The sequence below is a fragment of the Anopheles coustani genome, chromosome 3 (genome assembly GCF_943734705.1).
Source record: "Anopheles coustani chromosome 3, idAnoCousDA_361_x.2, whole genome shotgun sequence".
NCBI lineage: Eukaryota > Metazoa > Arthropoda > Insecta > Diptera > Culicidae > Anopheles > Anopheles coustani.
Window position 1 is genome coordinate 27,956,241 of NC_071288.1, and position 19,472 is coordinate 27,975,712.

At 45.7% G+C, this 19,472-nt stretch overlaps 1 protein-coding gene across 1 annotated transcript in view; it reads left to right on the top strand.

Annotated features, from left to right (window-relative positions):
* Positions 1–19,472, top strand: part of LOC131259180 (small ribosomal subunit protein mS33) — a 162,771-nt gene that overhangs the window by 34,860 nt on the left and 108,439 nt on the right. The gene's annotated exons all lie outside the window — the stretch shown is intronic.

Sequence of the window (19,472 nt, forward strand, 5' to 3'; positions counted from 1 at the left end):
TTTTGTCAGCGTCGGGAAAATTAACGATAATGGAGCCGTTTAGTGTCATTTCGTCGAGCCGCCCGTGTCTTGGGGTCGTCCGGGTTCTGCTCGAAAACTTTCGCTGCTGCGCCGAAACTTTTCACCATCCTTTCGCTTTCCGTGGGGCGTGCGCGCCCGCGTTCGTCCAACCGCAAGAAGGTGAAAACACGGTGCCTCTTGCCGGTCGTATTGCGTTCGATCACCGGGAAAAACACGCGGTGCTTCTCGTCTCGCGCTTGGTACTGCGTGAGGCTGCTCCATCCGTTACGGCCCGCACCGTTCACCCGGCGGTCTTGGTGGACATTTGGAGGCACCCTTTTCTTTCCGTTCGCGTGCGTGTGTGTGTGTGTGTGCTACCCCTGTTGTTGTGGCTGCCGTTCTCGGTTGATTGATTGGCCATTTGGTGTCATTTCCTCAACCGCCGGTGGTGGATCAGTAGAGCGTTTTGAGTGTGAACAGCGTTGCGGAGTGTAATTTCATCCGGCGTTTCTCTACCATCGCTGCGGGCAGACCAGGCCATTCACGGTAGTCCGCCGTGGCCGTGGGAGCCAGCTGCTGCTGGTGCTACTGGAACGTTTAATTTACCGGAGGCTCTCCGATGGGTAAGTGTCGCTTGCAATTACCGGTGACTGTCACCGGGCGGAGGTAAGGGTTTTATGGCTTTTCTTTTGGGCTCGAAAAGATTGTGAACATCGGTTTTTGACGGTGCCCATCAACCAATTACAAAATAACAACATGGTTGATCGATATGATTTAGTTTGAATTGGTTGATCGTTAAAGGATCATTTAAAATGTATCACCAGCGTTCATAAATTAGTAAATAACAGTCTGGTTTGGGACCGAAAGGGATACTTTTCGTTCTATCTGCTCTCCATGTTTCAAAAAAATTTTTAATTTTGTTTACTTGATTCGCAATACCACAGTTGAATTATACTTCAAAGTCGAGAAAATACAATTTTTTTGTAAATAATATTTATGTGTCAATGCTAAGCAGCAATGATAAAGACAATGAAAGTAAAAGTACTCAAATTGATCTTTAACACGCAATGCACAAACAGAGATGGTGATGTTAATTTTAAAACAATGCTAAAGATTTTCGATATTTTAAAAACGTTGTTTGATTTCTTTTATGAATATTTTCGTATCATGAAACAATCATGTTCAGTAAATGATAGTGGATCAATCAACGCCAAAATTGCGCACCATTCAGCTTTGTCTCCTCGTTGGGGGAACTTTGCCTCTTTTGAACAACCCTCTACCCGTCAAATCTAGCTACACGCCGTGTAAACCTGAAAAAGTTGCTACAAATTGCGACTTAACATGCTATAAATCAATCGACGCGGCTGGTGAACAAAATAACACCAAACTCACCTCGAGTGCACTGGGGTCGAAAGTTTTTAGGTATTTTTGCCCCCCCATCCTGTAACCGAGAAATACACGATAAGGTCCCATTAATTATGACATTTAAACGGGTGGGCTTGCGCTTGTTTTTGTAAGCTTGTTGTTCGGATTGCGTTTGCGGGCGCGAAATCTTTCCGGCGTGTGGAGAGGTCATCGTGGTCTCCTTCCGTTTCGGTCAGGACACGCCGCGCCCGCCGTGTTGGTGGCTCGTTAAACGAATTCATTGATCATACAGTTCCGGCAGCCCGGGGGACGTAAATGAATATCTTCTTGCCTGTCAAAAAGGACTATTATTATTGCCGTAGTAGGGTTCAGCCGTACAGCAGATCCAGTCCCGTCGATGGTATCGTCCCGATCGAAGGAGGTCATGTCCGCAATCAACAAGGTAAAGAAAGTGCAACAGGTAAATTAACGCAAACCGATGGGGAGAGTAATTGCATGTTTCGAGACTCGGGCCGAATTGAGCAATGTCTGACACCTTTAAAGGACCCTTACCTTACTTGTATTTGGACACCCTTTGGGGTCCTTGCCACTTGAGGCCAGTTGATGGAGTGATAGTGACTTCATTGTACAGAAATCGGTTTTGTTTTGGTCAATTATCTTTTGATTGTTTACAAGATTGTTTTACTTTAAGAATGTAGATCAGAAGTGATACTATTTATGTAGATATCGCTGTTGATGTCTTTTAACCAGGGTTTAATCTTCTTTATGAAATACATTTTAACGTCGTTTAAAATCATCATCGTGTCGTGGAAACACGTTAAAAGGGGACTCTCTATCTCTCCGGTTAAATCATGCATTATTAAGCTTATTTATGTCCACCAGCAGTGAAACACTAAATTGGCATGATCCTTCCACCTTTCTGGCTTCCTTTCATACCTTTCATTCTTTCGGGCCTTCGAAAAAACTTTCTCCAAGGAATAATACCGTTTCGCATCCGGAACAATGCATTTTTCCATCCCCGGGATCTCACTTTTCGCATCGTTTTCGGACCCGCGGAAAAGTGTCTTCACGTATGCACCAACTCGGAATCTCGCCATTCCGGCGGGATGCGGCCCAACAATCCGGCTGATTACGGACATCGTTTGTGCGCTTCGATGGTTAATTTATTTGACAGACAAATTTATTTTAATCTCCTGCACACCAAGCACGCACCAGCAATTTGCAATGCGATGCTCCGTGACCCGCATTTGGCGCTTGTTCTGTAGGGGGGAGATTTTACCCCTGACAAAGAACGAACCTCCTTTGGAACGGTCGACATCGAACCGCCATCGACAGCATGCCAAACATTCAGGTGCATCCGCCATCGTTCCATTCGTCGCAAACTGCTCGTTTACGGATCGCGCTCGACTGCGGATCGAAATCAGATCTTCCAATCCGTTCTTAGGCCTCTTCTTCCTCAACCATGTCTTCCTCCCCCTTCGGCTGGTGCATCGCAAATCCACTTGTGGAACCTGTTTCAGCGCGAAGCACGCGGTCGATCATTCGTTCGTCCTTCGAACGAGATCCGGTTGGGCGCGCGGTTCCTTTTCTTTCCCGCTTACCCAAGGACTTTTAGGGTCGCAGCAAGCCATCCTTAAAAATTCCTTGTCAAAATACTTTATTCGTAAAAAAAAACAACAACGGGGGAAACAAAATATCCACCTCAATACCGGCGGCGAAAGGGACCGTAAAGCACGCAATGACATGAATAAAAAATACATCTTTTTTTTAAACCTCTCCTTATTCGCCTTAAGCAAGGCTCCCCGTTGGGGTCTTGGGGTAAGAATAATTGAGCCAACCTTGTTGTTGCTTTATTTTTTCCTCCTACCAAAAGTGTATTGCTCCTGAAATCCGATCCGTGATTTCTTCGGCCGTCGGTCGGTATCGGTAGCGGTAGATTGTAAAGCCAAGGACTCCACTCCTCCCTTCCCTCAGGGGAAGAGCGAACAATGTGTATAAACACGGCGACAAAAAAGTAGACCGGACCAAGTAACGAGCCCGGAATTTGGCCCTAGGCCCCCGGGAGAAAGTTCTGGGACGATTTATGAACGTATTCTTCACGGTACCGCCCGGTTTCGTGGTCTGTATGGTATGTTTTGCTTTGCTGGAGAGGAAAGGTTGGAGGATAGTTTGGCAAAGATGTTGTTACGAAAATGTGTTGTTAAAATAAAGTTTTAATTTGGTGCGTGCTGGAGTTCTATCAGATTTTACGGGTACAGAATGTCATAGAACCATGATAGCTTTTAAAGGATATGAAGGGTTACACTTCGTTAAGAAAAGATATCATAAAGCAGTTATACATTTTAAATAATTTTATTAAAACAAACAACCCATCAAGGAATTCTTAAGTGATTCCAAAATCGTGGTCAGTTCGATAACCTTCAAGATTCAATCGAAGTCAAAGCCCTTTGACAAAACACAATGGAGTGAAGATTAAGCTTTTCTTCAGCCACTCAACAGTCTCTAACCTCTTTCTTCGGAGCACACAATAGTCGAATTAAAGCAGCGGGGGGTTGGCCCGGTTCACCAAAATTTTTCATAATACAATTACGAATAATTGGACTTACTCCAGCAACATCATCGCATTTGGGGGTGAATTTTTGATGCGCTCCCCGGACGGTGTTGATGAAAAAGAATGACCCGAACTTCCACAACCGGGCAGTACCGTATGCGTCGAGGTTCAATCACAGCTTCTACCGGTTCCGCCGGTTCTCGGGGCGCCGAACTTTTGCTGCACGGAGCATTTCCGTTGCTTCCGTTGCCTCGGCACAGCTGCGCCCGGAACGACACGGCACCGCACGGGGTGTGTCTAACTGTACGCGATGCATGCTGCCGCCCACTCTACCAACACCACCACCCTCACCAACCATCGCCCGATCCGATATGGTGAGATATCGGACGCTGGATTCCCATTCTCACTCCGCCCGCGGTGTACACACTCCGGTGCTAATGATCTATCGATCGGCCACGATCAATCTGACATCTGCCACACCGCTGTGGGAAGGAATCCCCGCCGACGGGTTCTGGTGCGCTCGGTTTTACTCGGTACGGTACTTGCGTGCGTCTATCTGCAGCGGACCCTGACCTAGTTCAAGGCCCGCAGTACCATGCGTCTAGAACGGTTTCTGCCTGTGGCTTGAACTTTCTCCCCGCGAAGGCATCAGGAGGATCAGCAGCTCCGTTCAACGATCCCACCATCTTGCGTGGTGCGTGTGTGTGCGTGTGTGTGGTGCGTGCATAGGCCATGCAGAATGCGCACACAGCTAGTCCCGAAACGGCTAGCGGACCGCGGCGGATCAGCCGAGAACCGGTCCGCGTGCTGCACGGGCGAGAATCTTCATTCTTGTAGAACTAATGATTGCCCTCTTGCTTTTCTAGGTTCTCGTCCGAACGAATCCGACGGAAGAATTTCCACACGTACGCTCGTGCGGTACTGGCATTTGGCGTGCGTTTCCCATTTCGCCGTCCCCTCCGAGGGATCTCCACGTTGGCTGCGGACAAGCCTTCAACCCGGGGCTAAGACAACCAAACCACGGACCGGCATCGATGGCTAAATATCTACACGTGAAGAGCACCGTATACGTTACCCACGAGCCGGGAGACGGGTCAGTTCCGCGGGCAAATGACTTCTGGCATCCCTTCGGTAGCCGGTTGAGTGATTTCTTTTCCATGGAAGAGGATTAAAATAACTCATCCCTCACCATCGCCACCACCGCATGCCCTTGGAATTGAAGTACCTTTCTTCCTCCGGGAAGATTACCCAGAGTAAATCTCCGGGGTTCGCACTTGACCTGGCGTACCGAAATTAATTCGGCTAAATGAAGCCAATGTGCTTGGAGAATTTGAATGGAGTATTTCGAACCATTTCGGTGCGAAAACTCACTGAACGATCTACCACCTTAGCGTTGGGAAGAGGATCGTTTGAATAATGCAGGGAGCAAAAAAGAACCGGTTCTCATAGCTATGTTTACAATATCACTCCACCCGAAGTGTTTGATACATACTCGTAGCGTAAGGCACTGTGCGAATGATGTGCTCCGTTAATGGCAAGAAACAACGTACAGTCGGTGCGAAATGTCTTTCTTTGTAATGTTTATTTTAGCTGTACTTCTGCTTTGAGAATCGGATTTGAGCTGCCCGATCAACCCACAGTCCAATCCAAGTTTCCAATCATTGCAATGGTTCTTGCCAAAGGAGTATTATTGTGTTTTGTACAGCTCCATTGACATGCTTTCTTATGAAGATATAAACCATAAATAAATTGTATTAAATTTAAGTAACATTTTCCGAGCACCCGTTATATATTGCATGCATTGAGCAGGTTCTGACGAATGCACCGAAGCGTTGGTGAAAGGAATTTCAATTTGAATGTGCAATAAACATTCAACAAACACACGGTAAATAGTCGCTTAATCTCGTAATCCATCGGCCGATCCTCGACAGTGAAGCGCCGTTCAATAGAACCGGGTGCAATATCCACAAACTAACCGGTGGGTTTTCCTTTCTTTCCGTCCCGCCAACCACATAGGGGAAATAGAGCGGAAACGTGTGGCGGTGAAAGAATGTTCTACTAGAGAACCTTCCATGCAACATCTCCCTTGTCCAATGTAAATAAGTTGCCGAGGGAAGAGGCTAATCAGCAGATCTGTTCCCCGTAGCGATCGTGGTGATGGGGCCGGAAGCAGGAACCGTGGCTCGTTTTAAGAAAGATATCCCACTCTCATGCAATTAATTATACCGGATTAGTCGGCATCGATCAATCTTTTTATCAGCGGTCAGTCCGTAAGCCTCGCAGCTGCACATGTCGATTGGAGACGCTCGAGGAAACTTCCGCAAAAACGCAACGTCTCGTGGAGGCAGTTCCGCCCGCTGGCGTTGCAACTTTGCAGTTTGTCCCGATTGCAGGTGTACATGTGTGTGTGTGTGTGTGGGTGGGGGAGGGTGGTGCCGGCCAAGCGCGTGCACTTGACTTTGCGTGCGTTTGTCGGTCCGATAATGATTGTCGGCTCGTGCTCCGAGCCACCGTTGCTCTCGGAAGGAATCAATCCTAGTCGGGCCACGGACTTTTTGCCTTCACGTGCCGCATGACGTCGGATGCTTGCGGGTCGGATTTAGAATTTTTCGCTCATAATCTATCACTTATCCGGGCCGTCCCGTTAGCCTTCAGCCGGCTGGATAACTGGTCAGCACGCGAGTGCTCTATCCCGCCCGTAACGATTAAATTATTAATCACCCCACGTTGAGCAGCACAACCGGCCAAGAAGAAGTGGTGATTCTCAGTGACTCATCGAGGCGAAGCGTTGAGAAGACTGCTCATTCCATCTGGTGCGGTGTTTTATTTTTCCTTCAACAATCCGCCATGTGGATGGGGCGGTGCAATTCGATTGCAGCAATGAGCGGCTCAGGTGATAAGAGACTATTAGATACAATTTTTTGTTCTCAGCTTTGCTTTATAATGACGACTTGCGGCCAACGACGCCATCGATGGCGATAAAGATTAAGAGCGTTTTAAGGTCTTTAAAACATTCCCCACGAATGGAGGGCGATAAACCGCCATCTTTATCGGTGCAAGTACCAGTTTTCTGGCCGCTCGTCATTTTATTAGTTTATTTACGGTGCGTGTAGTGTGGAAATGCTTTTTTTTTAACGATTTTCGAAACATCTTTAGTGCAGCAATAATCCACTCGTTTTACTTGTTTTTTTTTTTTAGTGAAAGAAGAAAACCTAATTAGAGGCCTTGAAAATTGACGTGCCATTTCCTGCCCAGCCCAAAAAGGGGGTAGGGTGTTTCGATTTTTCTCCACGAAATTTTGGAAAACCACCGAAAATCGATCTTTTCCCGCGCCCGTTCGATGCGCTCGACCGAAGCTGAGACATATTTACCTTTCACTGTTTAGTTTCCGCCTTGTGCGCTTCCTCCCGCCATGCCCGTCAGCTACGCACCGTCCGCCATGCGGCTTAGCACTTCCGCGCCCCGGCGACCCCGTTTGCCCCCGGTTCGGTTCGGATTTCCCGGCTTGCGGGTTGACTCCGATCCGTTGACTTTCCGTTTCTGTTTGCACTTTGGCCACGCGAGCGGCTTAAACAGCACATTTGGACCTTCCTTTCCGTGCTTCGTGTCGGAGGATGCTCATCTGGACCCACTTTCGTGTTGAATTATGTCCCGTTCGGTGCGCCGCGTCGCAGGTTGTGGTCTCTCGGGGGCTCGTTTACGGCGTCACAAAATCCAGCCAACCCCGCCTGCAAAGGCCCACCCAGCGGATGGGAAGTGTTTCGAGGGAAAGAATAATGACTACAAGTCACCCTAAAACACTAGCCCCGATGGGGTGGATTAACGATATTGCAACGGGAACGGATGGAGGGGCTCGTATGTTTATGTTGAACCAACATAAGTTCTTGCATCGGTTGTAGCGTGTGACGTTGTACCTGATGAACTTTACCGTCTCGCTTTTCCTTCCATCAGCTCGGTTCGCTTAACAATTTTAACAGCAGTTCATCCGATCGGCCTCCCTTTTCCTGCTTTACCTGCGGAACGCGTTGGAAACCTTTCCCTCGGATTGATTTCGGTGTCAGCACGATGGGCCTCACTTCTAATGGACACGTGCACTCCCAAAACTGTCACCTATCGGGTGGTGGGCATTGTTTTCTTGCAGCTTTTTCCATTGTAGGAAACTAATTGCAGAATAAATACCACAACGGACTGGGCCTGTTTGCATAACCGTACTATATGCCCGTCCAAACGGTGCATTCAATTCCCGGGAAATTAGTTAGAGGGTTTTGAAAGAGGTCGTCACTTGATTATGGATATGATAGAAAAGGAAAATATTGTACTTATCTTTAAAATAAATGGAAATAATTTGTACCAAGTTGAATAAACTATATGTAATGACAAGTCCAAAAGAGTTGACTTCAACTCATTATCGTAATTTTCGCTCGTCACCTCGCAGGTTGTGCTTAATTTCCCTATTCGGCCAGTGCCGAAGCACTCGAAAACAACACAATTTCGCCTAAACAATAGGCGCATGGGCAGAATAAATCCTAATCTTCGGAATCGTCCATGAACGCGTCCTCCGCGTTCCGTGACAGAAACAATCACCTATCGGGAAGTTGATAATAATCCCCCTTAGGAAAAGCGAAACAATCGCCCGAGCCGTAAGGTAACCAAATTACATCACGAACAATGTTTTGTGTGTTGTTGCCGTACCGAAGGAATTGCACCATCCACCGATTGTGTCGCCCCTGTCGCGGCCGTTGCGGATCGCTTCCTGCAGCCATTGTGTCTTTGGGCGGACGTTTTCCTGGTTCGTGTGGTAGGATTTGGCGATTTTCCACCCTTCCCCTCTCTAAACGCGCCAAATGGATGCGCCAATGTCAACCGTCCAGTTTTTTTGTGACGACTTACATTTACAAAACGATGACAGTTGCGTCCTCGCGATGGAAAAATGGTTCTCACTTTCTTTTGTGTTTGGGCAATGGGTGGAAAACAACCCCACGGAAGCTCTGCTGTACGCAGGCAGACATGGTTAGATTTGTAGCTTGCAGTGTCACAAGTTGGATAACAACTCGAGCTAAATATGAGATGTAACGAATTTTGGGACAAAGACATGGAAGATATACTATTTATAACGAAACCAATCCTAAGCGAACGAATTGAATAAAGTACAAGAATTACAAGTATTATTTGTAAACCAGACACTGCTTTCCGTCTACGGTACTTTGGAAGAAATCTATGATGAAGGATTAAAGTTCAAAGAGAGCTTTACTTATAATCAGAATTTGTATCAAACGTACTGGACTTGTTCCCAAACTTATCCCAACCGAGCGGCTGAGGTATTTTAGGGTCGTTTGAATATAAATATCTTATAGTGAAAGTCCTGTCGGCCATTCTACACACACCTCCTGCAATGTTGGCCATTTGTTCATCCGCAAGTTGTGCGGCACGCAGGACATACTGCCGTTCGACCCAGTCAATGTAAACGTTTGTCTTCGTTTGGTGACCTACATGGAAAGCCGCCCGTGCCACCAATCGACCTCACTTGCACTCTTGCTATCAGAAAGCGTGCAGCATAACATGGACACCCATCCCGAGCGTTAATCGCTTCGACGACCGGCGCGGATCGTATCGTCGTCGTCGTCGTCGTCGTCGTCGTCGTCTTCGTTGGAAGGGAGCAAAAGTGCCGACGGACGAACCCAAAACTAACCCTCCTACTACACCCCCCGCACTCCACCGTGGGTGATGATTTATGTCCGGCGAAGTTTACGATTACCGCGATTTACTCGGCGGGTCCATATGTTTGCAATTAGGGACTTCGTCTGGAGTCTGCTGGACACTGCTTTCCGGTCGTGTTTTCTTTGGTGCACAACAAAAAAAGAGGAAACAAAAAACTCCAGATGCTTTCGCAAACAGTTTACAACGTGTTTTACAACCATTGACTGCGGAAGGTGATTGTAGGATGAAACCCCGAAGGAACCATTCCACTCCGCGGTTTAGTGTTATGTGTATGTTTTAAAATGTAAGTCTTGGTAAAACAAAAAAAAAACGACTCTCATCAAACCGAAGCCAGCACAAGAATCGAGTGCACGGCGGCGTGGCGCGATCTCGACATTAAATGGCTGGTGTTAATGGTTTTAAGCTCCAGTTCCCGCGGGTTGGCCGATTTGGGATATTTTGCCAACCCCTCGCCGCACCAACTGCGCGGGCAAATGGCTCTAAAAGGGACACAATTTGGGTCCGGCCACGGTCCGGCACACATTGAAAGTTGAGCCCACGAATTCAATTTTCGCACCCTTTTATCTGGCACTTCTTTTGCACAATTTACCCGCCGCCCCGTATGATCGATTCCTTTTGCTTCGCCGATAATGTGTATGTGTTTTTCGAAGTGGCATTTAAAGTACCAATCGTGCCTTCATTTTGTTTTGTGCAATAAAATGTTTGTGTTGCACCTTCTCGCCGGTGGTATCGTTGTGCGAAAGGGAGGCGGAGCATCATTAATATGTTGGTTATCGACCACTTTTACCACCCACACAACACGTATGCATGTAAATCGAATATCAACTTGAAATAATCGTACTTCTATGCAATATGATTGAATCGTAGATGATGCAAAAATAATACCTATACGTACAAAAGTGGAGGCGCTAACCGTACATTGTTCAAAATGTATATGTTTAGTCGTATATTTTCTAAGTCGGCATCATATACGATTTACGATATACATCAGCCAGACATTGCTCGTTTATCTATACGTATGCATAAAGAAAATCGTATTACATTCTTAATCGGCATCATATGGAACAAAGAATATACATTGCTCGTACATTGTCTATGCTTACTGCGATTCCGATTCGAAATATACTAATATGTGATTCAATTTATTCAACTTAATACGACTTCGTGTTGTGTGGGCAGGTACTCCCTTTTCGGCGTTCAAACAGGACTGGTTTGTGTAATGAATGCTTAAAAAAAATATCCCCTCGTCGGTTTTGGGTAAGGTAAAGGCAACCCCGAATGAATCGGACAGGATACAGATAAAGTATGCTTATTGATTTACTGGTTGCACGAACATTGGTATTATCTTTCATATAAAGGTTTAACCTCCAAATTCGGGGTTTAGTTTTAATTGTATAAATGTTGAAGTTGCTAAACTGACAAAATTGAAAAATATAGCAGGTATTGTATTTAAAAGAATAAATGTGATGCCCAATCATTTATGTTCGCTTAATTTAAACGATTGCTGAGAAACCAAATGTGAAGAATGCTTTGTATATTTCAGAATCACTATAATAAGAAATTTTATGATAAACTTCCCGAGCAATTCCGGTCAATTAACAATATATCCGACTTACGATACCTTTCAATATTGCCAAACACACTGGTGAAAACAAATGAAAAAAAAAGTTAATTTTAATAGCATGAATCTTGATTCGGGATAACCGATGCATAAATTCCCGAATCTTCCCGAGGCAGTGAAAGTAATACCTTGCGGACCAATGCTGCCATGTGTTGCTGATAAAATTATTCACAAGAAAAGCACGAAAAGATCATCGGGGGAAAAAAAGTGTGCTCTGATAAAACATCGCTTCGATAAGTGATGGCGATTTCTTGATTACATTTCCAGCTGCAGCCTCTTTCACCCGAAAGCATCCGATAATTTCTCGATCAGCAGAAGTATCTTTTTAAAAGCTTTTCCACTCTCCTCCGGAAGATCGATGTGCCTTTGCGAACGATGAAGAATATCGAACCCCCACAGGTTCCCCCTTTCCACAACGAAGGGGACATTATTTATGCGAATGAAAATATCGCTGGACAAAATAAAAATAAAACCTGCGATGGAAAAAAATGGCCGAAAATATGGCGGTGACAAATCCGTTTGGCAGGCAATTGACGAAAACCAGCCACGACAAGGGCCTCCGGTGTACGGCGTGCAGTTCTGGAAGGGGGGATGAGAAGCGTGAAATGTACCCCGAAACAACTAAACGGGAATGGCCAACCGTAAACCGGCGAAAAGGAAAACATGCTGTTGGACGAGATTTGATAATGAACTACGAAAGTTTTGAGGCACGAACTGCGCGCAGGCGAAAACAATCACCAACCAAAAAAACCATCAGCGTCGCAACATCAAAGAAAATTCCTGCATCCCGTGGCCGGGCCACCCTCCTTCGTCCCCGCTTTCTTAGTTTCGCCGTTTTTTCGCTCCTGTCCTTGGCCAGTTCATCGTTAGCGGTGCATGCGACGCGAAGTGTCCGAACGGGGTACTTTCGCGTTCATGAAACTGAAAGTGGCATAAAGTTGTCGCGGCCACCCGGAGGGCATGGACGAAGGAAAGCCGTTGTGTTGTGGCTCGAAAAGAAGAGGATTCGGCCGGAGATCGAGCCGTTCGCTTGGAGTCTAAATTTATCGTCCAATAGCTCGGAGCAAGAATGACGAAAATTGGATGGACTCCAGGATGAGCTGGGCGAAGCTACTCTTGTTTTTAACTGTTCCCTGGATTTTGACCCTGTTCCACTGTTTGCAAAGGGAAAGTAAAACGAAACGGAGTATGTGTCTTCTCGGATACTCCTTGACGCGCTTCGAAGAGCGCTCCTGAATGTTATTGTATCGGTTCGCGAAGTGCAAATCCCACTGCACGCAGTACAAGTTCCCGGAAAAAGCCATTCCGCCTCGATCTAGCTCAAGGACTGCCGGCTTAAGTCTGAACTGGAGCAGTTCTAAGGGCGCGGGAAATGCTAATCGTAGCCATGTTCGTACACCATGTACTGCATGCGAGTAGATCACTGATGATGTTCTGCTTTTCTGTGTTCGCTCCACGGCCTTTAAACCCGTAAGTAGAAGACTTGTACATCGTGTGGGCTCAATGCCACCGTTCCATGGTGGACGTTGCTTCAATGGACAAAACAAAAAAGGTTCCCCGGTTTGTCGTACTTAATCTGAAACGCGGTGTGCTGAATTTTGTGTACGAGGATGCCAATTTCGTTCCCGTTTGGTTTCATCCCATTTTACGCCTTCATTGTGTTGCGTGTATGATATACTTTTAGATGTTTCAGATATTTGTACTATTTGTGTGAACCATAGGAATTGCATTGGTATTTCTTTCACTTTTTAAATTCTTATTTTCTTCTTTTTATGTGTACAATATTGGTAAGTGAAATGTTTGCACCATTTGACATTGAATGAAAAATTATGGATTTCAAGAAACAGCTGAAATATCCTTGTACGTTTTATAACAAACTGAAGGTAATTACAAAATAGAAAATTTATGCTTTTAATTTTAAGCATTAATTAATACTTCAATAAATCTCTTGGGAGATCCAGCTTGACCAGTATCGGTGACACATTTGCCATGCTAGTAGCCCAATAGTTCTCGGTACTTCTCTTATTCCTTTCCCAGTGCTGGACCTTCGGATGCTCAGACTATCGTTGCGGCTGTGGAAACGACGCCACATTAACATATTTCCATAAACGATTTGCTCGACCGTTTTCCCCTTGACCCCCTTGGCGCAGTGCCACGGGAAGAGGATCCCGAAAAGCGTTCCAACATACCACGCCTGCATCCTGCCAGTTGTACATACGTATCGCTTGGTGTCTCAGTTTATTGCATTTTCTTGCGCCTCCGTTTTACTCCGCCGTAAAAAAGGGCGCATCGTCTTCGGACCTTCGTGTTTGCGCATTGCTCGGTGTATGTCGCTACAAGTTATTGTTTTAGGATCTTCACCGGCAGTTTTTCGGTTTTTTTCCCCTCCTTCGGTTCCCGGCACTTCCGAAGAAGATGTATGGCCCGTGTGTGGCGGTGGACATGGTTGTACGGTCGGTCGGGTGGTTAGTTTCAATTTAACATTTCGTTCTTCTTACCAACCATTCGAAGCAGTCCAACGCGTCCTGCGTTCGGTATCACCGGTAACCTATTTACTTATTTTTCTTTTCATTAGCCAGCATCCCGGCTGCAAACATTGTGCCAGTTCTTCGCACTTTACATAACCTCAATTCTGTTTTCCACGATCCCGAGTTGGTTACCCGGTCATGGCCTAGGGTTTGGTTTTTCTTGTTAACGTTGTACGGGGAATGAAATAAAATAATTAACCACCCGACTGCGACAAGTTAAATAAAGGTTATGTCTACTGGGGAATATTTGTAGTGGACCTTTGTAGTTTTCACTAGCTAAAATCACCACCGCGTGGCAATGATACACCATCGAACTGAACATCTTCAAGCAAGTCTTCAAGCAAATTCCAAAGTTGCATTATGCCGCTGTCCAGTGGTTTGAGGCGAAAGTTTGTTGGAAAGTGCAAATTGTTATGAGCAAGGATGAGCTTCTTGCTTAGACATCCATTAATTTGTCTTTTCATCTGCCTGGGGCGGACTACTCGCAGGCGGCATCGTTTATTAATTACGTGCCATGATAGCCGTTAGCGATATCAACCTTTGTCCATGTGTCAAAAGATTAATGATAGTTTAAGTGTAATTATTTATTGCTACTTTGTTGTATGTATTGCAGTTGTTTTATCTCCGAGCCAGATAACAATACTGGCAATTTTTCCCAGGAATCGCGTGGAAGCAAGTGTGACTGCTGAGGCAGTATTAGAAAGAGTAAGAAATGTTAATAGTTACATGCAGTGTAGTTTTGGAAAGAACTGAAGGGTTTCCTCATTGTCTCCAGTCCACATCTGTTGCATCAACATAATCACTGCAATGCGTAGCTGCGCAAACAGTGCATAAAGTTTTAAGTGGTGAAATGGAATTACTGGTTTGGAAATTGACATGAATCTTGTCTTGGCCATCGAGGGACGTTCTGTTGTGATTTGAATACTTAAAGTCAACAATGCATTTGTGTTATCTGTAAGTGAGGTTACGCATTGTTGAAGGTTATGCTTGCTTTTTGCTATGCATTTGTTCATATTTTGTTGGTCAAAACAAAATATTACAATACAATGTAAATGGATTTAAGCACTAAATATAAACCATTTATTAGAATATGTCTAAAATTCACTCTCTGCTTCGACTTTCCTTGAGATGTTAAATGAGTATCATTGGAACAGTTTCCGCTGCGTGAAAACGTAAGCAAACAATGGCAAACGCACCTCAAGAGCTAACATTGTGACCCTTGAAATAGGCGCCATTAAAAATCCCTCGCTTCCCTTTATTGCGTGCGTGAATGCGCTCGTGCGTCATCTTCTCTAATTGCACGCGCTAGATAGATGGTATTTGTTCGGTGCATCATAAAACCAAATATGAAGCTAAAAGCAACAAAACACTCGGTTCGGTTAATGAAGAAAGAGGCGTCAATGGGGACGGGAGGGGGAGCGGTTCGCAATGGTACGGTGTGTGACGACGGTGAAAGCTGTGGCCCGTCCCCTAGGTTTTGCTGCCCGTCCGATATTCTTCAGAAGCATCGGCAGCGATGGCACGAGCACGCTGAAAGTTATGTCTCGAACGATGCTCACTTATGCGGTTGTGTTGCGCGAACGCCGATGCTGTTATGCTGCGCGGATAGAAGAGGATACCATCCGTGGCCCCGAAATTGGGTGGCCATTAGGAGGGCGGGAGGAGAAACAAAAAAAAAACAATCAGGCTACCCCACATCCATCTTCAATGGCGGCAGGGGTAAAACACAAACAACGTGATAAAACTTCACTTTCATCGCAACGAAAATGAATCTTTTTGTTTCGGAGCTAACACTTATGCTGACGGCTGCAAGGAGGGTGGCTTCTGCCTCTACATTAAGCCTCTGTCGCCCGAGCGCCCTTCAAAGGTTTGATATCGGTGTTCGATGGTGCTTTCCACGAACCACGTGGACCACGTGGAAAAGAAGTGGCTGAGTGGTTTCGTTTTAAAGTTTCCTCCTTCCTTTAGTTTGTTTTCTTCCTCGGCTTTGTTTTCGGGGGGGATTTCAATACCTTCTTCCACAGGGAATCATGGTTTGTTGATTTTATGTTCCGGTTTAATGTCCCCGCGCGACCCCGCGTGCTCCCGGAATTCCCGCCACCCCACTGGCGCGCATCGAAGGAAAGCGTTTTTCCCCAAATGCTGCCTAATGAGTAGCTAGTGATTCTACATCGTTTTACATACTGATGCTGCTGGTGGAAACTTTCATTACCGTTCGGTAATTTCGCCTTGGCATGCGGTCGGGACCGCTTACTCGTTCGGCGAACGATACCCATTGTAGTGGAAGACCTCAACGCTGACAGATGAAACGAACCTCCGGCCGAAAAATGGTAAAATCGAAAGGGAAACCCGGGCAGAATGCTTCGCGGTGAAATTAAAAGTAAAAATAACGAACGGAAACCAACCGTGCGGAGCGCAGGAAGAACGGCGAATGCGACACCGGCTGCCAAACTGTCATAAAAAGATTGAATTTTTCCGCTCCCATTATGAGACACGCGATACACGCATACCGCCCGGTTCCGTTCGATAGGCCACGCGCTGTCGATCGAGTGACGATTTTCACTTTTATATCATTAGGCGCTGCCGCGTGAGGCACCGCTCGGTGCGGTTGGCGGTCGGGAGGAAGACATTCGGAACCGGCCAGCCGAAAGTCGACGCAGTGTGGAAAAAAGTAATGAGAACATCCGCCTGACGAGAAAGTAAACTCATTGATCACTGTCCGCAGCTGCGGAGTGGGGTGGGGAGAGGGGGTGATCGTGCCGTGTCGGAAGTGATTCTTTAGCCCACGGCCCGAGGTTTGACAGGTTAATTTGGATGTGAAAAATTTGGCTTAGTTTTTAACCTTGAAAAGATACGTAGATCGCGATGTTGAACGTTTCTGGAATGGAAAAAGTAAAATGATTAAAAGTGAAAAGTAACGTTATTTGCTGTTTCGATAATTTAAGAAGCTAAATTATTGAAAACTGATTTAACCTTTAGTAAAACTTCCAACACAACACATCTTTTTTACGCTCTCTAATATACTCCAACGGAAATGTCACATATCGATCCGAGTCGGGCGATGTGAGCGTTTGGATTGACCGCGGACCGGAAACCGTGCAGCATCGCAATGGAAAGGGAGAAAACGGGAGCATCACTCACACGGACGGGCACTGTTTGACTTGCTGTGGGACACGATAATGTGTGAAACACGAAACACACGCGATGAGTTTGGAAAATTACAACGCAAGCACATAAAACGCTTCGCATCGATCGAACATCCGAGCGTGGCGCATCGAGTGGCATCCCTGGTGTCGAATTGAGATGCTAATAAAGGGCAGTTCGTGCATGAAAGATAACCTTGTGGGATGAGTTTTCCATCCCGGACGAGTCGTCTCCACGCTCGTCAACAAGTGCGTTATTTATGTGTATTTTTGTTTCCTGCAGTTTCCTCTTTTCCGACAACTTTTCTTTGCCACAACGTTGGCTTCCAGTGGGTATCACATTTCCATCGACTGGCGATGCCCAATCCAATAAATTTCGTTTGGATGCATTTTTTCGAATGACCTTATTTTTATTTCTTCGCCGCTTGATCGATGCTGCTGGCGATTGGGATCACGTTCCGGGAAAAGCGCACAAACGGAAATGCCACGCCAGAGGACGCAGAAGAAGAAGTAAGCGATCCGATCGCGATTTATTGTGCGTCCGATGCACAAACGTGTCAATCGTGTGCATTAAAGGCAACGGTGTCGGTATTGGTTTCGGAAAGGGCCAAAAATAATGAACAGCCCGAGGGGAGAAGCCGACCGTTATGGGAAGTGTCCGTTTTATTCGTTTCGTTTACGTTTACAGCCCCCAGACCGGTCAATCCCCCCTCCTCGCAGGTGCTGTCGGTAGGTCTTGAACTTTTTGTTTCTTTTGTTGATGTCTTAAGCTTTCCCTTACACTATCCTTTTGGTGACAGATCCTTGGACCACCCAGAATGTGTTGTTTTTTTGTAAGTTAGTGTGAATTATCATTACCAAAAGGCGTTTAAAAAAACATTGTAATGTTGTTTATATTATGTTTCACACGTCAATTAGCATTAAATAAACAAGTAATTAACGTGGTTTACTATCATTGTCAGGCCAACCATGGGGCATGCTTAATTGCCATGTTTTTAAACGCATAATGGGACAAAAATAATAAAATTACTTGCGAGCCACAAATCACGCTGAATTTCTTTAAATGAATCACAGCTGTTTTTGTGGAATTTCAAACCCAATCCTTGTGCATCCGTAACACATCCTGGTCCGCCGTTGGGAATACCCATGATGTTTTTTTACAGATGAAAAATGTCTCTAGAGACCCTCCCATCCCTTCGTGTAACCTTGTCGTATAAACACAGAAATGCAACCAGCGGGGAGTCGGTCGATCCGATACGTTACTCAACTTCGCTGGCTTACTCATCTTTCACACCGCGCACCGTGGTGACCTTCTTCCTGTGGCAGCCCGGTAAAAGCCGTTATGCAACCTTGGCCTGAACCGGGTCCACGGTTTCCCAACCACTCGACTGGCTGACTGTTCGATGAGTCGTGCGTCTCTGCAAACGCATTTGAGCAAACTGGGTGAACGCAAAACTCAAACAGTTCCGCTTGGGAGGCTGGAAATCTTCAAGATCTTCGTCTGGTACAGAGCACTACTTGCTGTTTCAATTGCGAGTTCGGCTGCAGGATGCGATTGGCACAGCCTTGGCTGGTATGACGCGGTGGAAAATCGAAGCGAAACGAAGTCGCCTTCGAACGGCGGAACGATGAGCGGGAACGATAATGGCGGACTGCATAATGCACGTAAAACTTTGAATGACACACTGTTATGACATACACGCGCCATTCACTTCATTGTTGCACGCGGATTGCTTCGTGTGCGTATGCGAGAGAGTTGTGCATGCAAAATACTCGGTGCAAGCAAATGACGTTTATTCGTTTTTCTTTCGCCAACGCCTAAAAAGGACGGACTTTCAGTAGGGGTTCGTGAGGTAATACGTAAGGTACGTGTAGGTAAAACTATTGAGTTTTCAATGAACTTTATTAGTGATTATTGATTTTAATAATTCAAACTAGTTCATTGGTTCAAACTAGTAACCTGTTTGGAAATTTCTGCCTTTTTCATGATTTTTTCATCATGATTTTTTCAATGTCCCCCCAAAATAGCCGATTTTTGATAGATCTGTATCTGGTTAAGGATAAATTCACCTACGCTTTGGTAAAATGCACCATAGCAAAGGGGCAATTCGTATCAAAACAGTGAGGCAAAATGCATTCCTCCTCAAATAACAAAATTTGGATCAATTTATGAATTCGAAAAATTTCCTGTGATTTTATCGGAAGCAAATGAAATTCAAGGAAACAATGCTTTTATTAATCTTTATTTTGAATGATTCAAAATGTTTAGCAAAATTCTTTTTATGTCAAAGCTATCAAACTCACGGGGGGACCGTATTTTAGTTCACTCTTGCAGGGTGACAACTTTTTCCGCGACCAAAATGCGTTTTTCATAAGAAATTGGAAAAGGTGCCTCAGAGACGCATATTACCCCAGCCATCCCTACACGTAGTCGTAGTGGCCTAGATGCTCTTCATCTTCTTTCGTTGGCAGGGAACATCTGGACGGACCTCGGACGCTCGTGAAGGTCACGCTTTCGTTGGCAGTCGGGGCGACTGTTGTCGTGT